This window comes from Podarcis liolepis, assembly GCF_965112155.1.
Source record: "Podarcis liolepis genome assembly, chromosome: 14".
Lineage (NCBI taxonomy): Eukaryota > Metazoa > Chordata > Lepidosauria > Squamata > Lacertidae > Podarcis > Podarcis liolepis.
In genome coordinates this window covers 53,014,002-53,039,282 of record NC_139569.1, presented here as the reverse complement: position 1 = coordinate 53,039,282, position 25,281 = coordinate 53,014,002, and the positions used below count along the sequence as shown (strand labels likewise).

Below are 25,281 nucleotides of genomic sequence, written 5' to 3'. Positions count from 1 at the left end.
CTTGTGGGGTTGCATGGAGGTGAATGTGCCTGAGAATGGTTGCCTGTCCCTGCAGCAGAGTCTACATAGGCTTGAATAATAGAAATTTAAAAATGGGCTTCCCTTCATAGGATGCAATAATAATTTTGCAATGCACTGAGATGAGCAGTTGGGGGTGGGGGGTGGAGAGAGAAATAATAAAACAGGTTGCTAGTTTTGTGAATTTAAATCAGCTACTTAGTTTGCCATACACAATAAATACTTCCAAAGACATGAATTTATTTATGGTATCACAGGCTTCTTTGACTGTTCACTAAGGGAACATTTATTGTCAAAACCAGGAAAGTATATAATCAGGGCTCTGAATGACAAAACACACACAGACTGTGAAACTCAAAATGGATTAGTTTCCCTTACTGGATGCTTATAATAACTCACAGTAACGAATGTGGATTGACTCTGACTGCACTCAGTATTTTCATTCCTTTTACAGGCACTGATGTACCTCCCAAGTAATATCGGTACAGTGGTGCCTCGCAAGACGAAATTAATTCGTTCCGCGAGTTTTTTCGTCTAGCGAATTTTTCGTCTTGCGAAGCACGGAATCCCATAGGAATGCATTGAAATTCAATTAATGCGTTCCTATGGTCAAAAAAAAGTCCAAACAAAGCCAAATTTGGTACAACAAGAGTTTATTAAGTGCTCTTTAAAGTCACACACACTGTAAAGAGCATTTCAAAAATTGAAGGAACAATAAATTAAGTTTCTAAACATGACAGAAAAACATTTAAAAATCAACAAAGTGTACAGTACATTTTCTAAGACTCTGGGGGACAACTCAAAGAAGGTTCCTCTTCCACTCTTTGCTTCTTTCTGAAGAACCCCCTCCCCAACTGTTCCCCCAGCCACCCACCACACAGAAATTCAAATCCAGATTTTTTTTTAAAAAAAACAGCAGAGTGGCTCAATGGTCACAGAAAATCATAAAAATGAAGAAAAAAACCACACAAGCTTCCAGATTCTTGCAAACCCCTCCTCAACTGTTCCCCCAGCCACCCACCACACAGAAATTCAAATCCAGAATTTTTTTTTTTAAAAAAACAGCAGAGTGGCCCAATGGTCACAGAAAATCATAAAAATGCAGGAAAAAAACACACAAGCTTCCAGGTTCTTGCAAACCCCTCCCCAACACCAAGTCCTTGAATTCCAAACACCCCAACCCAAAATCCAAAACCCCCCAAAAAAGTTTTAAAAGAAGTTTTGGAAAAGTCTTCAAAAACCTCAAAAAAGGCTACCACACCGCGTTCTATGAGTTGCTCCTCGAAGTCAAGTCGCAACTGTATTAACGGTGTTAAGAAAAAGGAAACAAACTTGCAAGACGTTTTCGTTTTTCGTCTTGCGAAGCAAGCCCATAGGGAAATTCATCTTGCGAAGCAGCTCAAAAAACGGAAAACCCTTTCGTCTAGCGAGTTTTCCGTCTTGCGAGGCATTCGTCTTGTGGGGCACCCTGTATCTGAAAGCATCTTGTGAGGATATGGCTGCAGCTTCCGATGCCCACATGGGAGTAAATTGTACTGACCCCAGTGCAACTTGCTTCAATGGAAGCAGGCACAGGGTTGCCCTGTTTGCTTTCTTGTTCTTTTAAATAGAAAGCATCGCGTGTAGCATCTCATAGGAACTTTGGAAGCTGCCTTAAACCAAGTCCACCAAGCGCAATATTGTCTACAGTGACTGATGGTGGCTGTCCAGAGTTTCAGACAGGGATTTTTCTTGGCAATATTTGGAGATTCTGGAGATTGGATCTGGTACCAAACATTAGCAGTCTCTGACAAATTTTGTATAACAACTTCTATTAATTTTTAATTACAGTGGTACCTCAGGTTACAAACACTTCAGGTTACAAACACTTTGAAGTTTACCTCAGGATGAGAACAGAAATTGAGCGGCGGCAGAGGGAGGCCCCATTAGCTAAAGTGGTACCTCAGGTTAAGAACAGTTTCAGGTTAAGAACGGACCTCTGGAATGAATTAAGTTCGTACAATGATCCAAAATAGCCACATTATCACAATACCAAATTACAATGCAATTGTAATTGTAATTGTAATTGTAAATAGCCAATTATGCAAATAACAAATTAAACAATTTTGGATGACTTCCCATGTGCTGGATTGAAGGGTACAAAGTTCTTATTTCTTTCTGCTTCTATAGTCTTGATTATTCCAATTACAACAGCTCTGATCTTGATCCTTTATTTTACAACCACTAGTTCCATGACTTTCATTTGTAACTGCATATTTAATAAATTTTATTTCTGCAAGAGGAGTTTATGTCCTGCAAATTTCTTTGTGAGATGTTTATTTTCCCTTTATTTCTTCATTCTTCATGTTGTAATCCATATACAGCTCTCTGCTTCCACTTTTTCTCTCTTTTCTCTTCTTTGCTCACAAGTGTTGCATTTTTCCGTGTCAAACGCCATCTTGTTTGTCAAAGCCTAACAAAAGGTCTGGCATCCCGCCATAGCCCCGGGTAGTTCTCCAGCTTATCTTTCTCATCCCACATTCAGCAGCTAACAAACTGGCATCCCAGCAAAGCTATGGTAGATCTTCAAAAGCCATAGCCCTCATTGTGATTCATTAGGAGCTTGATGCTTTAACCATATCAATATTATCTCACGGTTCCATATATTTTGTAATAATCCATAAATATTATCTTGTTCTTCTTCTTAATCTTCTTGTTCTTGTGATTTCCTCTTGCTTTTTATCACTCCATTAACTCTCAGGGGGAGGTTTGCCGAATCACTAAAGCAGCAAACATGGTATATAAAAAGACAGGGTAAAGGCTCCCCTCCCCCAACATACCGCACTTCATTACGAAGAAAATCTTCTTCTCTCCAGATCAAAATGTTGCCGCTCAGTGGCTGATTCATTTAGCAGATTATCTTGCCTCATTAGTCCAGTACATGTCTGTTAATTAGATCCAATTTCTTTCCAATAAACAGAAGAACCCCTGCCTATAATGGCTGTGTCGGAGGGTTACCAATAAGCAAATTGCTTTGCACTCAGTGCCTCCTGCCTCCTGTCTCCGTGTCGGGACGAGAGTCAGGTATCAGATGACCTGCGAGTGAAGCTCACCCCCCCCGACCCTGGAGGGGGTTTGCAAGGACAATTACCCTCATTCATCCTTGTTTGCGATCCGCTGTCAGTCTCTGCTAACATGGGGGCTGCCTCCATTATGGCAGGAAGCACCGAAAGTCCAGTCTCTGGCAAATTTTGAACAGATGGCAAACTTACTTTCTCAAGCCACCTGACCTATGCAAATGGAATGGACTGGACAGCTCATTTGGGGCTGCATCAGTTTTAGTATCTCACTCTCTGTGGAGACAAATGACTCTGTCCTCAAAGTGCCCAGGAAGCAAATCATAGAGGTGTCCCATGCTCCATCTTCTGATATACTTGTTGACACCCTGAAGAGCTTCACTGGCCAATGGATGGAAGAAATGAAGAAGACCCTCTTCTTGCCATTCAGTAGGTACCCATATGGGCTCTAGCATGTGTTTGGTCATCTTCATAGTGTTACTTCCGTCACCTGTACCCTAGTGTGTTTCATCACATGTAGCTCCACAGTGCAACCACATCTATGGTCCTCCACATCTTGCTGTTCCATAGCAAGGCAGGATCTGGGCAGGATCACTAGTTGTATCTGCTGGAAAATCCCTCAGAGCATTCAGGAATCCGTTGGAGTTCATAAGTCTCCAACGACAGACCACCCTGACAGGTCTCCCGTCCCCACAGGGGAAAGTTGGTACTGTTAGCCCAAACGTCAACTGGAAGTGGTCTGTCCACGACAATGGGGTCACCAAAACCCTATTTCCAGACCATTAACCTCAACACCAAAGCAAAAATCATAGAATCATAGAATCATAGAGTTGGAAGAGACCACAAGGGCCATCGAGTCCAACCCCCTGCCAAGCAGGAAACACCATCAGAGCACTCCTGACATATGGTTGTCTAGCCTCTGCTTAAAGACCTCCAAAGAAGGAGACTCCACCACACTCCTTGGCAGCAAATTCCACTGTCAAACAGCTCTTACTGTCAGGAAGTTCTTCCTAATGTTTAGGTGGAATCTTCTTTCTTGTAGTTTGGCTCCATTGCTCCGTGTCCGCTTCTCTGGAGCAGCAGAAAACAACCTTTCTCCCTCCTCTATGTGACATCCTTTTATATATTTGAACATGGCTATCATATCACCCCTTAACCTCCTCTTCTCCAGGTATGCCCCCTACTGTGGGTCAGGTTGGTGACCAAGTGAGACAATGTCACTGGTGAATCCTGCAAATCTTGTTGCTATATTGTTATTTTAAAACCCAGCAATGCAAAGATGTATTTGCTTATTCACACAAATTCACCCCCACCCCCTCTCCCACACATAAATCCTGCTGCTTTATCTCCCTAGGAGAATCACTCTCCAACCAACGTAAGACCTCATTGGCAACTAATGCCCTTTAAAAAGAGAAGTTACTTGCATGAGCATCAGGATGAACTAACGGAGCACTTTGAAAGTAGGCAGAAGGTAAAGCCGTTACTCTTGGTGCTTTCTTAGCAATTCTTTTACAATTCCTAATCTGACACTGGGGTGATGATGGTGGTAGCAAATATGGATTAATGCTTCATAATTAAAGAATCTTTTCAGAGATGTTTCCTAGAAAAAAGATCTTTCCTCTTTTCTGAAGGGAAATAAGAAAAGTCTATTCAAACTGTATTATCGAATAAATGAACCTCCTGAAATGTGGATTAAACCCAACATGCATTTGAAAGCCCACAGAAGAAATTGGGGGATGTTTAAAATGACTGTAGTGCATAGTTCTGTGGAGAAAGTGATCATCTGAGCATTGTCAAGTGGCAAGTATAAGAATCACCTGCCACCTCTCTAGGGTTTTTAAGCAAAATAAGTATTTGGAGGAGGAAAGGGCAGGTGCAGGAATGTAACATGTGGGGTGGGGAGGGGGATGAATGGAGAGGAGCTCAGAAGTAAAGCACGTCCTTTGCATGTTCAAGGTGGTGGGTCTGATCTTCTGCATGGTCAGCTGGGTCAGGTGGCAGGTGATGGGAAAGACCAGTCAGAGCAGGCAATACTGGGCTAATGGCAGTGATGTAGCAAGGCAGTTTCAGATCCTGGTCTTAATGCACTTATCAACCCCAACCCACCTGTGTATCTAGATGATTAATCAACTAAAAATTCCTGAATACATGAACAACACCCTCATAGAAAATATATATTTATCATACACAATAGACACCTCTCTCTACCTCTCAAGAGAGATTAATCATTCTGTGAAGGTTTCTTCTTTTTAATAGAGCTTTCCAAGGTAACCAGTTTTGAGTTAACACATGAGTGGGATCTTTGAGGAAATTTACATTTTGATGTGCCCTGCCATCTGGCATTTTTAAAAAATTCATTGACCTAGTCATGCTTTTGCCTTCTGCATGACGTGTCACATTTTAAATAATTTACATCACATGCAAAAGAGCCAATACATAATCATCACATAGGAGGAATAAGAACCAGTAGCCAACAGTTGCAGGGTGAATGTCAGGTGGGCTAAAGCTCAGAATGCGCTCCGGCTTGCAAGAGAGGTAAAAAATAATAATGAAGGTTTCTTTGCCTATATGCAAAGCAAGAGGAAGAGCAAGCAAGTGGTAGATCCGCTGCCTGTAGAAGATGGAGAGATGCTACTGGGGGCAGAGGGAGGCAGAAATGCTCAAAACCTACTTTGCCTCTGTCTTTACTCCAAAGGAAAGTGATGCCCAGCCTGGAGATAAGAGAATAAATGATGGAAGGAAGAAGCTGCAGCCCAAGATTGGAAAAGAGGCAGAAAGGGAACACTTAGCTAATTTAAATGAATTCAAATCACCAGGGCCTGATGAGCTGCATCCAAGGGATGTTATCTGGGAACCTCAGTCTAATCTTTGAGAATTCTTAGGGAACAGGTGAGGTCCCTGCAGACTGGAGACAGGCAAATCTCTCCATTTTCAAAGGGGGGGGGGAGAGCAAAATATGCACAAGGAGGGTGAGTTTGGTCAGAATTGAGTCTACACTTCCAGAGTTAACGCTAAATACAGTACATTACTGCTGGTAAATGAGCCACCAGAGCCACCAGAGGACTGTGAAAATTTCTGTCCCAGGCTTTTTAGGTTTATCTACCCATGTACTATCTGAAACCAAAGGGACTCATTGGTTGCCAGATGTGAAATATATTGGCATTATTTCCAGCTCTCCTTCCCCATTACAATGCAATTACAAAGACACAGAAAGAAAAGAGATGAATAGGTGATTTATCTTTGGCAGTTGATAAAGCAAACTAAATAAATGCACAAATCACAGGCTCATAAATGGTGGGATGTCATGCTAGAGAAAATTCATATTGATCTTCCCTTTAATAAACCAACTGTTTCCTATCAGCAGAAAATATTTTATCTGGCAGAAAGATTATGATGGGGAGGGGGTGGGGAGAGAGTCATAGATTAGTTAGTACAGTACTGGAGACAGAAAAAATTCTAAACAAAATCAATAAAGTAGGGTTTCCGGCTGTGGCTGTGGGACTTGACTTGCCACACATCACTTTAAGATTATGTGGAAATGTATGAGTCCTCAAGGGATAATAAAATCCTGCAAACAAGGCTTCATTTTATCAAAAAGCTGCCTGGTTCGGAACGTGGTAATGCCACGACTTCCTTTGCCATGTCAAAATGCCCTTTCAGCTATGCCCTCCACACTTGACCAGCAGCTGATGGTAGGTTTTAGGGACAAACAAATTTCAGTTTCTCTCAGTTTTAAATTTCTCCAATCTTTATTTCAGTTTGTCCCATTTCTGCATCAACTTGGGTTATTTTGTTAGATATACAGAAATCTTATGCATTTTCATGCACATTTCTCTGAATTTGTGTAAGCAATTTTCCGAATAAATAAACAAATCTGCTTCACAGGAAACTCTGGGAACAAATCTGGGAACCGTTCTCCAATTGGAGAACAGCCTTTACCAAAGGTGTCCTGGGCTTTGAAGACACTCAAACTCAGGATGCAAGGGAGAAACGTGCTAAGAGGAAGGCATGCTTGGCAAATCCACACTGTGATCAACTCCTGCCCAGAAACCAATGTTCCCAATGTTATGAAAAAATCAGGGTGCGAGGCTGCTCAGCCACCCAGCTCATCGGGCTAAGCCCATGGGTCCCTGCGGAACAAAGAAGGAGTCCAGCCACCAACCAGAGCAAAAAGCTGTAGATCAAAGTTTATTGGACAACAGGTTCAAAGAGGAATTGAACCCCGAGAACGGGGTGACAAGGAATTTTAAAAGTTCCTATCTTATCCCAGCATACAGTTCGCAAATGGCAGGATTCATAGAATCATAGAATCATAGAGTTGGAATACACCACAATGGTCATCGAGTCCAACCCCCTGCCAAGCAGGAAACACCATCAGAGCACTCCTGACATATGGTTGTCAAGCCTCTGCTTAAAGACCTCCAATGGAGGAGACTCCACCACACTCCTTGGCAGCAAATTCCACTGTCAAACAGCTCTTACTGTCAGGAAGTTCTTCCTAATGTTTAGGTGGAATCTTCTTTCTTGTAGTTTGGATCCATTGCTCCGTGTCCGATTCTCTGGAGCAGCAGAAAACAACCTTTCTCCCTCCTCTATATGACATCCTTTTATATATTTGAACATGGCTATCGTATCACCCCTTAACCTCCTCTTCTCCAGGCTAAACATGCCCAGCTCCCTTAGTCGTTCCTCATAAGGCATCGTTTCCAGGCCTTTGACCATTTTGGTTGCCCTGCTCTGGACACATTCCAGTTTGTCAGTGTCCTTCTTGAACTGTGGTGCCCAGAACTGGACACAGTACTCCAGGTGAGGTCTGACCAGAGCAGAATACAGTGGCACTATTACTTCCCTTGATCTAGATGCTATACTCCTATTGATGCAGCCCAGAATTGCATTGGCTGTTTTAGCTCCCGTGTCACACTGTTGGCTCATGTCAAGTTTGTGGTCAACCAAGACTCCTAGATCCTTTTCACATGTACTGCTCACAAGCCAGGTGTCACCCATCTTGTACTTGTGCCTCTCATTTTTTTTGCCCAAGTGCAATACTTTACATTTCTCCCTGTTAAAGTTCATCTTGTTTGTTTTGGCCCAGTTCTCTAATCTGTCAAGGTCGTTTTGAAGTGTGATCCTGTCCTCTGGGGTGTTAGCCACCCCTCCCAGTTTGGTGTCATCTGTCAATTTGATCAGGATGCCCTTGAGTCCATCATCCAAGTCGTTGATAAAGATGTTGAATAAGACCGGGCCCAAGACAGAACCCTGTGGCACCCCACTAGTCACTCTTCTCCAGGATGAAGAGGAACCATTGATGAGCACCCTTTGGGTTCGGTCAGCCAGCCAGTTACAAATCCACTAAGTGGTAGCATAGTCAAGACCGCATTTTACCATCTTCTTTACAAGAATATCATGGGGCACCTTGTCGAATGCCTTGCTGAAATCAAGGTAGGCTATATCCACTGCGTTCCCTTCATCTACCAGGCTTGTAATTCTGTCAAAAAACGAGATCAGGTTAGTCTGACATGGCTTATTTTTCAGAAATCCATGCTGACTATTGGTGATCACAGCATTCCTTTCTAGGTGCTCACAGACTGTTTGCTTAATGATCTGCTCCAGAATCTTCCCTGGTATTGATGTCAGACTGACTGGGCTGTAATTATTTGGGTCCTCTCTTTTCCCCTTTTTAAAAATAGGGACAACATTTGCCCTCCTCCAGTCTGCCGGGACTTCGCCTGTTCTCCAGGAAGTCTCAAAGATGACTGCCAGTGGTTCTGAGATCACATCTGCCAGTTCTTTTAATACTCTTGGATGCAGTTCTTCTGGCCCTGGAGACTTGAATACATCTAAATTAGCCAGGTATTATTGTACTATCTCCTTAGTTATTCTGGGCTGTGTTTCCTTTGCTGAATCATTTGCTCCAAATTCTTCAGGTCGGGCATTGTTTTCTTTATCAGAGAAGACTGAGGCAAAGAAGGCATTGAGGAGTTCAGCCCTTTCCATGTCCCCTTTCCATGACAGTGGAATTTGCTGCCAAGGAGTGTGGTGGAGTCTCCTTCTTTGGAAGTCTTTAAGCAGAGGCTTGACAACCATATGTCAGGAGTGCTCTGATGGTGTTTCCTGCTTGGCAGGGGGTTGGACTCGATGGCCCTTGTGGTCTCTTCCAACTCTATGATTCTATGATTCTATGATTCAATCCATAGCCATAGGGAACTCTGGGAATTGTAGCTCTGGGAGGAGAACAGGGACCTCCTAACCACTATCAGCACCCTTAACAAACTATGACTCCCATATTTCACCAGGATTTACTTAAGAACATAAAAGCCCCATGGTGATATAAAATGGGGAGTCAGTCCCTAGGAGAGGCCAGAGACTGAACCAAGGACTTTCTGCATTCAAACCATATATTCCAGCATTGAGATTCTGCCTTCTGTCTCCAACCTTGTCTTTTAAAACAGACATATCTGTAAATTCACAGACGAAAGTGTAGTGGACCTCAGGAGTAGGTACTGAACAAGATGTTCCAGGGCTCTCTGTCTCCCCCTTGGATTCTGCCTTGACCACAACCCCTTTGGCCAAGGCTCAGCCCTCCTCAATCCTGTTCTCTGCCCTCCTTGAGTGCTTTGGCTTGGCTGTGGTGTGTTATTGAACAGGGAGAATGTAATGCCTCTCGCTAGCAGGAATGAAGGTTCTGGGTGTGTTGAAACCTCTTACTTTTGTGCGACTGGAATGTCACCTGGTGTACAAAGGTAAGAATCACATTCCTTAGTCTGGTCACTTTGCCCACCGCCTGCCCAAGGGCAATGCAGGCCTAAGGCGGGAGAGATTCCCCACCTCTGTCATGCTGCATTTTGCTTCCAAAGTGTTGCAATTGTACAGCATCTTAATATACAGGATAGCCCATTTAAAGGACTTGCATTCTTTTTATTTCTTTTGCCCTATGCTGACTTTAATTGTCTCCATCTTTCTTTGCAGCCCATAGATGAAAGAAAATGTTTATCTTAGCAATGGGGAAAAGGGTGAGTTTAGTGATAAAAGACTAAGGTGACCAATTCATGATATAAGAAAAGATTTTTTTCTAAAATGGAGAGAGAAATCCATCTTACTTTTTTCTTATGAATTCTATTTGCAAGCTACAGTTGCAAAACAAAACAAAACAAAACAAAACAAAACAAAACAAAACAAAACAAAACAAAACAAAACAAAACAAAACAACAACCACAAAGGAATTTATCCTGCACAAATCACATTAAAATAGATGGGGAACAATCGCCAATCTTTTTTCTTTCCTAATTATCACATCTCACCACCAACAATACTGGGATATTTACAAGGCTTGAAGATGGCCTCTAAAAAATTCATTATATCCTTGATGACCACTTCCACACTCTAAACTAATCTGTAGTACCATCCAAGCCTATTGAAATGCCGTGCTTTATGGTGTGTAGAAAATAATCTATCGCTGCACCTCTAGACTGCTTTGTAATGATGGAAATGTCATCTTGTAGTAGCAGCAGTCCATGAGCCACAGAACATGCAAAAAGTATATTATGACAAAATACATCATTGTTAAGTTTATTTTCTCATATTCTAGCTATTGATTTTCCACTGGCATTGCAAGTTTGTGAGGTGTGGGTACCAAATGATATGTGATTATTAGTGGGGTTTCACAGAACTCATCAGCTCTGAAATCAATTGTATTATTCTGGTGCAGCTTATGTTCATTTTGACAGGGCTTTTTGTAAAAGAAAGTCCTAACGCACAGGGTCCTCATAGGTCAAAACTGTCTTTCTGCTGCTGTCCTTCATGCCTGCAACACTCTCCTGAAGCACCAGAGAGTCTCTCCCTCTCCCTTTTGTGAGTCCTCTCTAAATCTTCATTCCCACTTTAGGAAGACCTAAGGAAAGAGATGAAGCTAGGGCATCTGTTTTGCATGCATCCCAGGCATTTCTCAGTAGGTCTAAGGCCACATTCCCTTAAAGAATTCTGGGAGCTTTAGTTTGTTGAGGGTGCTGAGAGCTCCCCTCAGAGCTACAATTCTCAGTGATATATCCTGCTTGACAGGAAACTCAGGGGACTTCCGGGGAGGTGCCTTCGGTAATGGCGGAATTCCTCTGACCGGGAGGAATTTGCTCCATGGGAATCTGGGTCTGGCCGCCACGGTGAAGGCGGAGACCCGTAAAAATCGCAGGCGGGGGAAGCCTGTGAGTGTGGGATTCGGCAGGCACCTTTTGCGCCTCCCCTACTCGCAGGGAAACCCGGTTTCGGGGATCCGGAGCGACGTGGGGTGAGCGGCGTGGTGCTTCGAATCGTCTGCTTCTTCCACGGAGCGAAGCAGCATAGCTGTTGTCAGAGAGCGCTGACATTTTCCTGTGGACAATTCGACTCTAAAGTAATTACCCGTGAGTAGAGCTGCAGCGGGAGAATTGGATGCTTAAACGTTTAATTTGGTATCGTAACGGGGAGGCTCAAAACAGGAAGTCCACCTTCCCCTTTTGTAAATAGACTGAGGCAATGAGGTTGCAAGCTGAAGTCTTGGAAAGCCTTTTGCAAAAGACTAAATTTCCATTGGTAAAGAACATTAAATCCCCCCCTTGGAGGCAGGAGAAGGGGGGGAGTCGTGGACTGAGTAAGCCTGCAGGAGAGAGCGAAGAGAGTTAAAATACCGCCGCTCTGACCCTGGGAACGGGCTGCTAGCAGGACTGACGTCTTGTGGAATGTTCATTGACAGTTTTTAGAACGTTCATTGACACCTAGCTAAACAAGAGAAATACATTGTTTCTACTGTCTTTGGCTGCTTTTAAAAAAAGGAGTAAAGAAACTGAAAGTAACTGAAAATTGAAACTATCTTTGGACTGTTTGAACTGTGCTTAAAAGAGGACACTATTGACTAATATAAATAGAAACTGTTTCCCCCTAGTGGAAGCCTTTGAAACTGGTTGTCTTACAAGAGCCGGGCTGGGGGAATTTCCAGATGCAAGATAAAATTTGTGAGACTCTGCGATTGACCTTAAATCTTTTGAGTGTTATGGCAAATGGAAAGGAAAAAATAGATCAGTCAACTGGGGAAAAAACATTAAGGTCTGGGAGGACTTGGCAGCAATCCAGGAGAGGCTCAACACAAGGTCTCCCTGCCTCCTCGGCAGCTGCTTCTGCACCAGTACAATCCAAATCAAGAGGAATGTCAACAGAAGAGGCCTTAGCGGTTGGATTAACTAAGATAAATGATTCATTGGAACAGCTTAACAAGAAAGCGGATGCGACAAATGTGAAAGTGGATGCTGCAACTACTAAAATTGACTTAAATACAGAAAGTATAAATAATCTGGGACAAAAAGTGAATACCAATACAGAGACCATCTAGAAATTGATACAGGAATCTACTTTGATACGGCAGACTGCGGAGGAGGCCAGGGAGAAAGCTGTCGCTGTAGAAAGTAAAGTAACACAACTGGAGAGAGAGAGTCCCAGCCCTGCAGAGGCAACTTGATGAGCATAAGTTGACGCTTGCTATGATTGAACTGAAAAAAAGAAAAAAAACATACAACAATACAATACAATACAATACAAAAAAAACAACACTACAAAACACTAACATACAACTAACAAAACAAAACAAAAACCATTTAAAACACAGTCCAATTTCAATATCTTATCTTTCTTTCACTAATTTCCACAACCTCCTCACACCTCCCTTTTTGTATTTCACTTCTATTAATTGTTTCAGCAATTCCTTTCCATCTTCCTCTGTTTTCTATCCTATAATTGTCTTAACACATTCTAACCTTATTTTTCCCTTTAATATTCTATTAATCTATTTATACTTAATTCCTTATAACATTTCTACTAAAGCCATATAACTTCATTCCAACATTTTTCTAACATTCATTAATTTTACAGTATTTAAACTTTTTCCAGTCTTCTTCCACCGACTCTTCTCCCTGGTCTCGGATTCTGCCAGTCATTTCCGCCAGTTCCATGTAGTCCATCAACTTCATCTGCCATTCTTCCCTGGTGGGTAAATCTTGTGTCTTCCAATATTTCACAATGAGTATTCTTGCTGCTGTTGTTGCATACATAAAAAGTTCTATCCTTCTTTAACACCAATTGGCCAACCATGCCCAGGAGAAAGGCCTCTGGTTTCTTAAGGAAGGTATATTTAAATACCTTTTTCATTTCATTATAAATCATCTCCCAGAATGTCTTAATCCTTGGGCACGTCCACCAAAGGTGAAAGAATGTACCTTCAGTCTCATTACATTTCCAACATTTATTATCGGGCAAATGGTAAATTTTTTCAAGCTTAACTGGTGTCATGTACCACCTATAAATCGTTTTCATTAAATTTTCTCTTAGGGCATTACATGCCGTAAATTTCATACCTGTGGTCCATAACCATTCCCAGTCAGCCATCATTATGTTATGTCCTATATCTTGTGCCCAATTAATCATAGCTGATTTCACCATTTCATCCTGAGTGTTCCATTCCAACAGCAAGTTATACATTCTTAACAAATTCTTGGTTTTTGGATCTAACAATTCTGTTTCCAATTTTGATTTTTCCACCTGGAAACCAACTTTTTTGTCCAATTTGTATGCCTCCATTATTTGATAATAATGGAGCCAATCTCACACTTTATTTTTCAATTTTTCAAAGCTCTGCAAATTTATTCTGTCTCCATCTTGCACCATAGAATCGTGAGGGCCTTCAGACTTGGAAGAGGAGGAAAAAAAGAGAAGAATAGAATAAGAGACTGTTTGATTACTCTTCGAACTAAAGAAGAGAGAGATAGAATTTTGGGTTGGCACTACCAGAAAAATCTAGAAATACAACAGTCAAGAGTGGAAATTTTTAAAGACGTCCCGAAATATCTTTTGGATCCTTGGCCTAACTTCAGAGATATCATTGCCCTGCTGAGAAGGAATAAAATTATCTTTAGGTGGGAGTTCCCCCAGGGCCTATCGTTTAGTTTTAAAGGAAGGAAAATAAAAATAAGATCAGTAGAAGGTAAAGCAAAGTTTTTGTATAAATACGAAGATCTGCAGAAGGGACTTGGAGAAGAGCCAAGAGCATCAGACAGAAGATCACCAGATAGAGGACTAGAGCAAAGAGCTAGGAGATCACCAAATAAGGAAATATTGGACATATCAACATTATCCTTTGGATTGGATCTCCCAGTGAACATGTCGTCACCACCACCACCATCAGAAGAAGAACATGCATTAGGTGCAGTTGGAGGAACATCAGCGTAATTACATGATGGGGTTGCAGGTTTTGAGTTGGAATGTTAATGGACTGAACTCCCCAGAAAAAAGGCGAAGAGTCTTTCATTTATTGAAAAAAGAACGTTTGGACTTGATTTGTTTACAAGAAACACATGTGATAAGGCTACATAGGAAGATACTGAGCAATAAAAGACTGGGCCAAGAATTTATCTCATCAGACAAAGTCAAAAAAAGGGGAGTGGTCCTTTATGCAAAGGAGAGCCTATCACCGAAATTTATATTCAAAGATGATCAAGGAAGTTATTGCAATTGAAATTCAATCACAAGGAGAAAAATTCCTGATTGTAGGTATTTATGCACCAAATGAAGGAAATTTTTTAAGAAACTACACGAGACTCTGATGGACTATATGGACTATAATATGATCTTGATGGGAGATATGAATGGAGTGGTGTCTACAAACATGGACAAGGCACAGAGACAGGTAGTCACCAAAGATGGTAGACTACCAAAAACCTTTTTTGACATGACAGATAATATGGACTTAGTTGACATTTGGAGAATGAAGAATCCTCTGGGTAGAGAGGGAACTTTTTCTCTGAGGCTAAAATGACATGGACAAGAATTGACCAAATCTGGGTAACCAGGGGACTGGCTCCGAAGATTAGCAATGTGGAGATTAGTCCCAAAACTTGTTCTGACCATAATGCTGTGAAGATGGAAATGAAATTGACGCCAATGGGTTCCTTTAGATGGAGGATGAACGATACTCTGTTCAGAAACGAAGAGGTAACCAAGAAGGCCCAAAAAACTCTAAGAGATTATTTTGAGATAAATATGAATACTACAGTGGAAAAAAGAGTAATCTGGGACGCAAGCAAAGCGGTCATGAGAGGATTTCTAATACAACAGAATGTAATTAAGAAGAGAACCCAGAATGAAAAAAAGGATAAAATCCTGGAGAAAATAAAGGAAGGAGAGAAGAAACTGAGAGCAAAACCAAAGTCACAGGAGATCCTGAAAGAGATAAAGTTATATCAAGTACAATATACGAAGCTGATGAATCAGGAAATAGAATGGAAGATTAAACAGATGAGGCAAAGGACATTTGAATCGGCAAATAAGTGTGGAAAATTGTTAGCCTGGCAAATGAAAAAAAGACAAAAACTCAATACTATTACAAATTTGGAAGTGGAAGGAAATAATATACAGAACCCAGTGGAGATCAGGAAGTGCTTTCAGAGGTATTTTAAACAACTTTATACACAGGAGAAGCAGAAAGAAATGGCCATTGATCGATTTCTGAAAATAAATGGATTACATAAAATCTCTCAGGAAAAACAGCTAATGTTGAACTACAAAATAACGGATCAGGAGGTGGAAGGGGCCATTCAGAGTATGCAATTAGGTAAATCTCCAGGACCAGATGGTTTGACTTCAAAATATTACAGAGCTTTGAAAGAATGGTTAATACAACCATTGAAGGAAGTCTGTAGTGAAATATTGGAAGGGAGAAAGGCACCAGAGTCGTGGAAGGAAGCTTATATTACACATATCCCAAAAACAGAAATTGAAAAGACACAGCTTAAGAACTACCACCCCATATTGTTGCTGATCGAATCTAGAGAAAGCCAGACTTGGTGGGATGGAGCCCTGCTTGGATTGGAGAAGGAAAGTTGGATAGATCCTCCTATGCAGGGATGCTCTGGCCTTTGGGATCTGGATTTGGGTCAGGGGGAGAGTGGCGCTCTGAAATATCTTTTGGACTTTAGTTCTGACTATGGAGAATGGGCTGACCTGTCGAGAAGGAATAAAGACATTGTTAGGTTGGAGTTTCCCCGAGATCTACTCCTCAGTGCCAAAGGAAGGAAATTAAGAACAAGATCAGCAGAAGATAAAGTAAAGTGCATGTATAAATATGAAGAAGATCTGCAGAAGGGACATGGAAGAGAGTTAAGAGCCTCGGACAGAAGGTCACCAGGTTGATGGACTATATGGTATTGATAGAAAGGACTGACAGAATCCGAGACCAGGGAGAAGAGACGGTGGAGGAGGATTGAAAAAAAGTTTTAAAAAAATTATTTAGAGAAATGTTGCAAAATTAATGAGTGATAGAAAAATGTTGGAATGAAATTATATGGCTTTAGTAGAAATGTTATAAGGAGTTAAGTATAAATAAGTTTTAGGGTTTTAATGGTAAGATAAGGTTAAAATAAATTAAGATAATTAAATGATAGTGAAAGATGGAAAGGATTTGCTGAAATAATTAATAACTAGAACACAAAAAGGGAGGTGTGAGGAGGTCGATGAAACAAGTTAATGAAAGATAAAGATATGGAAATAATGGATGTGTTTTTAACTGTTTTTGCTTTTGTTTTTGTTTTGATGTATTGTGTCTTTTGCTTTTTTATATGTATTGTAACGTATTGATTTGTACTGTTTATTTTTTCTTTTTCTTTTTTACCTTTTTCGCTTTTCTTTCAATTCTTAAACTTTTAATAATTTTTTTTTTTTTTTTAAAAGAGAGACTGAAGTTACATTCTTTCACCTTTGGTGGACATGCCCAAGGATTAAGACATTCTGGGAGATGATCTATAACGAAATGAAGAAGATATTTAAATACACTTTTTTGAACAAACCAGAGGCCTTTCTCCTGGGCATGGTCGGCCAAATGGTGCCAAAGAAAAATGAAGTAATATGGCTTTAGTAGAAATGCTATAAGGAATTAAGTATAAATAGATTAATAGAGTATTAAAGGGAAAAATAAGGTTAGAGTGTTAAGATAATTATAGGATAGAAAACAGAGGAAGATGGAAAGGAATTGATGAAACAATTAATAGAAGTGGAATACAAAAAGGGAGGTGTGAGGAGGTCGAGGAAATAAGTGAATGAAAGATAAGATATTGAAATTGTTCGATGTGTTTTAAATGGTTTTTGTTTTGTTTTGTTAGTTTTATGTGTTAGTGTTCTGTAGTGTTTTTGTATTATATTGTATTGTTTTTTTCGTTTTTTTTTCTTCTTTTGTAGCGTTGTGTTTAAATTGTTGGAAAATTAATAAATATTATTTACAAAAAAAAAAGAGAGAGAGAGAGACAGGAAACTCAGGGAACTGTAGCTCTTGGAGGGGAAAGGGGATTTCCTAACAAGCACCCTTAACAAACTACAGCTCCCAGGATTCTTTTGGGGAAGCCATGGCCATTCAAAGTGGTGTCATAGTGTGGATGTGGCCTAAGAGGAATGATCCTGGCCTGAAACTCTGAAGAGCTGCTGTCAGTCAGTGTAGGCAACACTGGACTAGATGGACCACTATCCCCACTTTTCCTTCAAGCAGCTCAAGGTGGTGTACATGATTCCCCTCCCCTTTGCTTAGTCCCCTATGAAGCACATATGATGTATACACAGCTTCCCCTCATCCTCCAGATTCAACACATCACAGGATCATGTTAAACGAATACGACAATCTTTCACATATTAACATGTCATAGAGATAGATAGATGATAGATAGATAGATATAGATGATCTAGAGATAGATAGGATTGCTTAAGAGATGGACCTTATGAGCCAATGACAAGGATCTCCTTGAGCAACCATTTCCTCAGAGGTGCTTGCCAAAAGGCAAACATTGCTCCAGACGGAATAATTGGCAAAGGCAAGACTTCAACAGGTAACAGATGTCCAGACGGAATGAACTTCCCTGGAGGATTTAGGGAAATATCTCTATCTTTTCCATGTTTCAGAGAATGAGAGCCTGTGAGTGGGCCATTTTGATGGTATTAAGGGGAAATACAAGCTCTTACCCTTTGCCTTGCTCTTTCCAGGCCCAGGTTTGCACTCTAAAGCTCTGCATTGGAGAATGCACAGGAACTTTCCCCAGAAATACCCACTATTTAAAGCTGAAGCACAACAAATGGCAATTCAGGTTTTTTATGTATTGCCATTTGCTCCGATTCAGTTTTAAACAGCGGGGTTTTGTGGGGGGGGGGGGGACTCGGAGCAAAAAAAAAAAAAGAGTGCTCAGACATGGAGCTTTAAACCACAGACTGCGCCTGGAAAGCATGGGGGAAATGTAGGTGTTGACAAGCCCTCACTTGCGGGACAGGGTGTGGCATCAGAGGGCTTCCCCAAAGATGAGGGCGGCCTCTCCTCTCTTACAACTCAACATAATGATCCTACCAGAAAGATCTTGATAATGGCAGCATCTTTTGTCACCAGGTATCATGGATGTTGAATAATGAAGCCCATTAATACCTACTCGCTAGTCCTGGAATTCGTCTCGTAATGAAAACTGAAATGAAAATCAAGTGGGGGAGGCCCATTCACTTCAATTTTTCACTTTCCCAAAACGAATGTGTGCCCCCAGTTCATGGCACTTTAGTTAAGACCCAGACTTTACTGAATTTAACCTTACAATTCTACAAGAGGGTGGGTGTTCTTTTGGCAAGCCAAATAAGTGTCTAAAGACAAGGGGGCAACCACAACTTCAATTGTTATGTCAAAGGCAATCCTTGCAGCTGCAAGGGTTCTGCTTGCCTGGAGCTGGAAAGATGATGATACCTTCGAGGGTGGACTGGCAGATGAAATTATTGGACCATGCAGAGATGGCAAGATTAACTGGGAAAATCAGAAACCAGGAAGATCAAAACTTCAAAAGAGAATGGGACAAATATAGAATGTATCTGATAACTCTTGCAATGATACGTAGACTATGGATATAATGGAGGACTGTTAACTAGATGGACTTATAATATGCAGTTGAAAAAGTTACTTAAAGAACCCACAGAGGGGAGGAGGGAAGTCCTAGGATTCGAAAGAATCTTGTGTAAAATTCTAATATTTGCAAGAATATTATTTCTGTGAATGAACTTGTAAAATCATACACACACACACACACATACACACACACACACCGGTATATGGCAATCCTTCAACAGGGACCCAAGCACTAAGGCCAGTATTTATGAAGAAAGGAATGCAAGAATGATGACACTCAGTATTATTATTATTATTATTATTATTATTATTATTATTATTATTGATGTAAGTATGGGCAGGTGGATTTGGCATATATGAGGGAAGCATCCTCCATTCCACTGGTCTTGCAATTATCTGCATTTCATGGCTTCCCAGTCAGGAATTGGGAGAGGCTTCTCCATCCTTGATAAGTGAGCCTTTGATATATGAACACAATATTCACACCCAGGTTCTGCTGTGCAGCATTCACCAAGGCCTAATGGGCAACCCCAAAGACCCGCAAGCCAAGGGCCACTCAAGAGGTGCCAGTCTCAAGGTGTCTGTCAATCAAGTTCTTAAATTCCTTTACCTACCCACACCGAATGCAAAATAAACCAAATATATGCATCACAAGCATACCAAATAACTCCACAGTCTGGAATAGGCAAAGAAGAGGAGTCTTGAGACCCCGAAAAATTTCCTACCCAGTCCCCGGAAATGGTGATTAGCAAAAAGCCACACTGCAGAGGGAGGGAGCAGACTTCAATAGCAGCCCAATTGCTTTCCTCCTATTGGGCACTCCTGCCCATGTGACCCCCAAGACCCATGGGAGGAACGAATTTGTGTCTTCTCTCAAGACAAGCTGTGTGGCAAATATAACCCTGTTAAAGGGCAGAAGTGACATTCTGCAGCCTCCCTGGGTTCCTGCACATTTTGAGAATTTCGTGGCATCCTTGGCTGGCCTTTCTGTCACTATGAAAAGCTGGAGAGGTTGCCTCCCATGCTGCTGACTGTTTGCTTTCATTTTTAAACAAATCAGTACAGGGTTTTTTGTTTTAAGATAAAAGGAAAGGCATCTCTTAAAAATTAAACTAGCCTGTCCACCAATCTTGCGTTCTGACTATTTAGTCTCCTGAACACCTCACATTTCCATCTCAGGATCCCAGTGGAAGATTTTGTGAGGTTATTCCTCCCATGAGGCTTTTGCTGATCTGGAGGTGTGGGAATTCAGGGAGACTGCAGAGAGTTGGGAAAATGTTTAATGGAAATAATAATAATAATAATAATAATAATAATAATAATAATAATAATAATAATAATAATAATAAATTTTAATTTGTATCCTGCCCTCCCCGGCCAAGACTAACATCAAATATATAACATCGGTATAAAATCAAACAATAATTACATTACCTCCTAAAAGCAAGTCAGAATCAAATTTAAATCTAATTAGATGGCTTTCTGCAGGATTAGGGTTGGGAACAGTAAATGTTCATCAGGCCCAACTGTTTATGCTGTTCTTATATGAGCCTGTGAGACTGCTGGGAGGCCTCTTTCATACTAGTTCTTTTACAAAAAGAGAAGGGGAGTCAGGCTGCGCCCCGACCAAAGGCCTGGCGGAACAAGTCCGTCTTGCAGGCCCTGCGGAAAGATGTCAAATCCCGCAGGGCACTGATCTCTTGCGGCACAGAGTTCCACCAGGCCAGGGCCAAGGCTGAAAAGCCTAATCTCCCTGGGGGCTGGGATCTCCAAGCTGTTATTATTTGCAGACCGTAGGGTCCTCCGTGGGGCGCACCAGGAGAGGTGATCCCGACGATCACAACCCACTGACCACTCTCAACCATCCTGCTACTATGATATAAGCTCAGCCCTGCACCTTCTGAAATTCTCAAGAAATCCTGTGAATGCTCCAGAAATATGGGAGCCTCTTCCAAAGAGGAATAAAGCTTTCAAGAAACTGGAGGACAAATTTCGGCACAGCATTAATATCTAAAATATTCTAAGGACTGAAAGAGTGCAATATAAATGCAAAAATATTGTGGTTATGGAGTGAGGAATTGGGCTTCTTCCTCCAAGAAAGTCAGCATTCAGTATCTAACATTCTTTAAGCAGGCACAGAGGTGTGCTAATATATTTGAGTTCACACTGCTTAAAGTTAATTCAAAAACAGGTCTGTGATTCAGTTGGTCAGCTTCTCTCCACAGCACTGTTCTGGCCATCACTGTCATGCTGAAGGCATACGGGTCTATCTTTTCCAACTCAGCTGACACTGGGGAAGCAATTTCCAGAATGATTTCATGCCAGCATGCTATTTTGTTAGAACACCAGAAAACTTCCCTCTGTGTGTTTTTGGAGGTGTTTTTGGAGAAAGGGGGCTGTTTTAAGCTATTCCATTTTACTCTTGCAGTGAATCATATCTATGAGAGCCCCTGTATGTCTGCGTCCAGATCTTCTCTTAAAAATCAAAGCAAGGAGGTAGGTATGTGTCTCATGGCATAAGTATTTTAATGTATTTTTAATTTTTGTTGGAAGCCGCACAGAGTGGCTGGGGAAACCCAGCCAGATGGGCGGGGTAGAAATACCGTATTTTTCGCTCTATTGAACGCACCGGACCACAGGACGCACCTAGTTTTTAGAGGGGGAAATCAAGGAAAAAAATATTATTCCCCCCGAGCCCCAAATATCAACGGACAGGCTGCGCGCAGCCTGTCCGCTTCTCCCAGAGCTTCTTGGGGCTGCGGGGGAAGCCCGGGTCCCCCCCCAGCCCCAAAGAGCAAAGAAGCCAAGACAGCGAGCGGGATCCATAGCCGCGCAACCTCTCCAGCCAGGAGCTAAACCTCTCCAGCGCGGCTAAAGAAGAAGACAAGGCAGTGAGCGCGATCCATCCCACTCGCTGCCTTGGCTTCCTCTTTAGCCTTGCGCAGCATCTTTAGCCTTGCGCAATGGGATGGATCGTGCCCGCTGTCCACCAGGGCTGGACTAGATGACTCCTGGGGTTCCCTTCCAACCCTGCAATTCTATGACCTCGGAAGGTGTTGGGGGTCTCCACCACTGGAGGCTTTTAAGCAGCAGTTGGGGGACCATCTGCCTGGCGTTCTTTAGCTGTGATTCCTACATTGTGAGGGGGCTGGGCTAGATGAACTTCGGGTGGCCCTCCCAACTCTATACAGTCCTACACTTCTGCGGCAGGAGATCCACAGCCACTTCACACAATGCCCACTCCCAATTTTCATCAGAGAGACATGTGGCTTCAGTGTCTAGGTAGGTACCCCCCTACCTGCCACACTTCCCCCACCCCACTTAAGCTGAGGGAATTCCTGCCCAGAGAAGCTCCCAGGTGAGGCAAGGGTTAAGATCTACCTCTGGTGGATCGCGCTGAGGCGCGCAAGGCTAAAGAGGAAGCCAGGGCAGCGAACAGGATGGATCGTGCTCGCTGCCCTGGCTTCCTCTTTAGTCTTGCGCAGCCTCCCGCGGCTGGAGAGGTTGCGCAAGGCTTTTCTAGAGGAGGGAGAAGGGACTGACTGGCGGTGTCAGTCCCTTCTCCCTCCTGGGGAAAAGCCCGCAAGAGCCGCGAGAAGCTTGTGTGGGGCTCTTGGGGGCTTTTCCTGCCTGCCTCCCCCCTGCATTCGCTCCATAGGATGCACAGATTTCCCCCCTTAGTTTTTAAGACGGAAAAAGTGCATCCTATGGTGCGAAAAGTACGATAATATATTATTATTATTATTATTATTATTATTATTATTATTATTATTATTATTATTATTATTAGCTGAGCAGCCTGAATGAACATCAGAATTTCTGTCCCAACCACACACAAAGATTGTTCTCACCCCATTGGAACAACCCTAAGGTTGGAGAAGGAGGCAGAGTGGAAGGAACCAGCAGAAAGAAAAGTTAGAATTACTCAGATCCAGCTTTAGCAATGGTATAGGGCAATCAGGTCAGATTATATGTTGTTGTTGTTGTTGTTTAGTCGTTTAGTCGTGTCCGACTCTTCGTGACCCCCTGGACCAGAGCACACCAGGCACTTCTGTCTTCAGAAGACAGATTATATAGGAGCACATATGAAATGACCTTAAATCAATTAATTGATCCATCTAGCCTAGTGTCATCCGCTCTGACTGGCAGCAGCTCTCCAGGTTCTTGGGTAGAGAAAGGCTTTCCCAGCAGCTGCTTCTTGGTTCATTTGTTGGTTTAACTGGAGCTGCCAGAAACTAAGCTTCTCCCAAACCCCTTTCCCTCCCTCCATTTGGTATAAGATTCCAAGCCCCTTGCAGGGACTTTCTCAGTTTGCTTGGGTGACCTGAAAGCCTCCATCTAAAAAGATATCATTGCACTAAGAGGTTGCATGTTCCTCTAAAGCAAGGGGGGAGAGGGGGGAGCCATAGGCCTCAGGGCCACATGGACCTCCCCAGGCCTTCTTCCCTGGTCCTCAGGCCACACAGCCTCCCCAGACACACCTCCATTCCCCAGGTTGCTTCCCTCACGGCCCGGGCTTCACTTATTCCTTGAGTGTTGCCTGGCTAGAACAAGTGCATGAAAGAAGGATCAGGTGTGTGTGTGTGTGTGTGTGTGTGTGTGTACCTGGTATGACAAAAATGTAAAATGTACATTCCTTGCTCTGCTTACTTTTGCATCTGGCTCCACCAACCGCTGGCATGTGGCCCCAGAAGTTTGCCCAGAAGAGAATATGGCCCTCAGGCTGAAAATAGTCCATTGCCCCAATACATTGTTGTGGGTTGGGGAGGCTCCATGGATGAAGGAGCTGGGCAAGGGAAAGAATGGCTCCTAACTATGGGCTGTTAGTATAAGAAAGGAAGCTGCTCTGTGCTAGGGGGCAAATGGGTGGGCCTCCCCCCCTTCAACCCTGGCTGGTAGTGAGAAAGATGGCAGCCAGCATGGTGCATTGGTGAGCTGGGCTAGAGTCCTGAGATCGAGAGCCATGCCTGATTTCTTCTGGTATCCAAAGCTCGGACTATGGGAGAGGCAAGACCTTCTGCGCTGTTAATGCTGTAGGCTCAGGTTGTATAAATGTGTAAATCAACCACATAACATTATGTGGTTGGGGCTTGACAACCATATGTCAGGAGTGCTCTGATGGTGTTTCCTGCTTGGCAGGGGGTTGGACTCGATGGCCCTTGTGGTCTCTTCCAACTCTATGATTCTATGATTCTATGATTCTAACATTAAGACCCCACAGACTCCACTGTCCCTCATTCCAAGGAAACCAAACCCTGGGTAGGTGTCTGGAACCCCTGTAATCTTGCACCCCTTGGAGGTTGCCGGGGGTGCGCGCAACAATATGTAATTTATCAGAGTTAAAAAGCTTGAAAGCGGGAGCTACCACACCAGCCATCGTCTGTTTCAATCATACATCCATTAGCATTACTAAAAGGTAAAATAAAACACTGGTAAAGAAATAAAGGTTACTTCACATCAGCCAACAGGGGCACCAACTCCTGGGGACCCAACGCTCTCTCCTCCCCCATGTTCCAAAAAATCAGGGCCAAACACAGAGCTGAGTGTGGCTTCAGTGGATGGATCCTCCTCCTCCTCCCCCCACGGAGGGGAAGGAAGGCGGAAGCAGCCCCTGGCCAGTGGCAGCAGGAGGAGCAGCCACCTGCCATTGAAGCCATGCTGCTGCCACATTCCTGGCTCCTCTGACATCCTGACACACATTAGGATGTCACAAGTTGGCGCCTCTGTTAGCAAAGATGTCTTCAGATTCTACATTACATGACTGGAGCTACCTTTGTCACATCCTTCTGCAAGATAGAGAGAGAAGAAAGAGAATGAGGAAGAGGAAGGGCTGGAAAATCAATGCTTCGTGGGAAACCCCAAAGTTTACTTTCCCTGGCTGTTAGTCTCAACCCGGCCCTCTACTGGCTGGAGACATGCTAGGTTGATTATACCCAACAAATAGTTCTGCTTGAGATCTTCCTATTGTTTTTCTTGGTGTCATTTCTCAAGAATCCCTCTACTTTCCACTCAGCAATGGGCAAGACCTTGCATTGATCATTATTGCAACCTAAGATCCCATTTCCTGCTCTGGTGTTTGCTCTTGAGTCATTGATTTTCCTTCCTTCCTTCCTTCCTTCCTTCCTTCCTTCCTTCCTTCCTTCCTTCCTCACTCACTCACATACAGCATCACTTATTCACTGCTGCTTTCTGATGCTCAGGGAGAATTGTTTCCACCATCTAGGTGGTGAATAATGAGCTACATGTGGAGAGTATTCAATGCTTGATGCCCAGAATTCC

The 25,281-nt window shown here is 42.6% G+C and overlaps 1 long non-coding RNA gene across 1 annotated transcript in view; it reads left to right on the top strand.

The window, feature by feature from the left end:
- The first annotated feature begins 507 nt into the window (after positions 1 to 507).
- LOC310693697 overlaps positions 508 to 25,281 on the top strand; it is a 45,093-nt gene continuing 20,319 nt past the window's right edge. Inside the window, exons 1-2 of the long non-coding RNA XR_014519339.1 lie at positions 508 to 617; positions 1,342 to 1,448. This is a non-coding gene — a long non-coding RNA (uncharacterized lncRNA). The remainder of the gene's footprint in view (positions 618 to 1,341; positions 1,449 to 25,281) is intronic.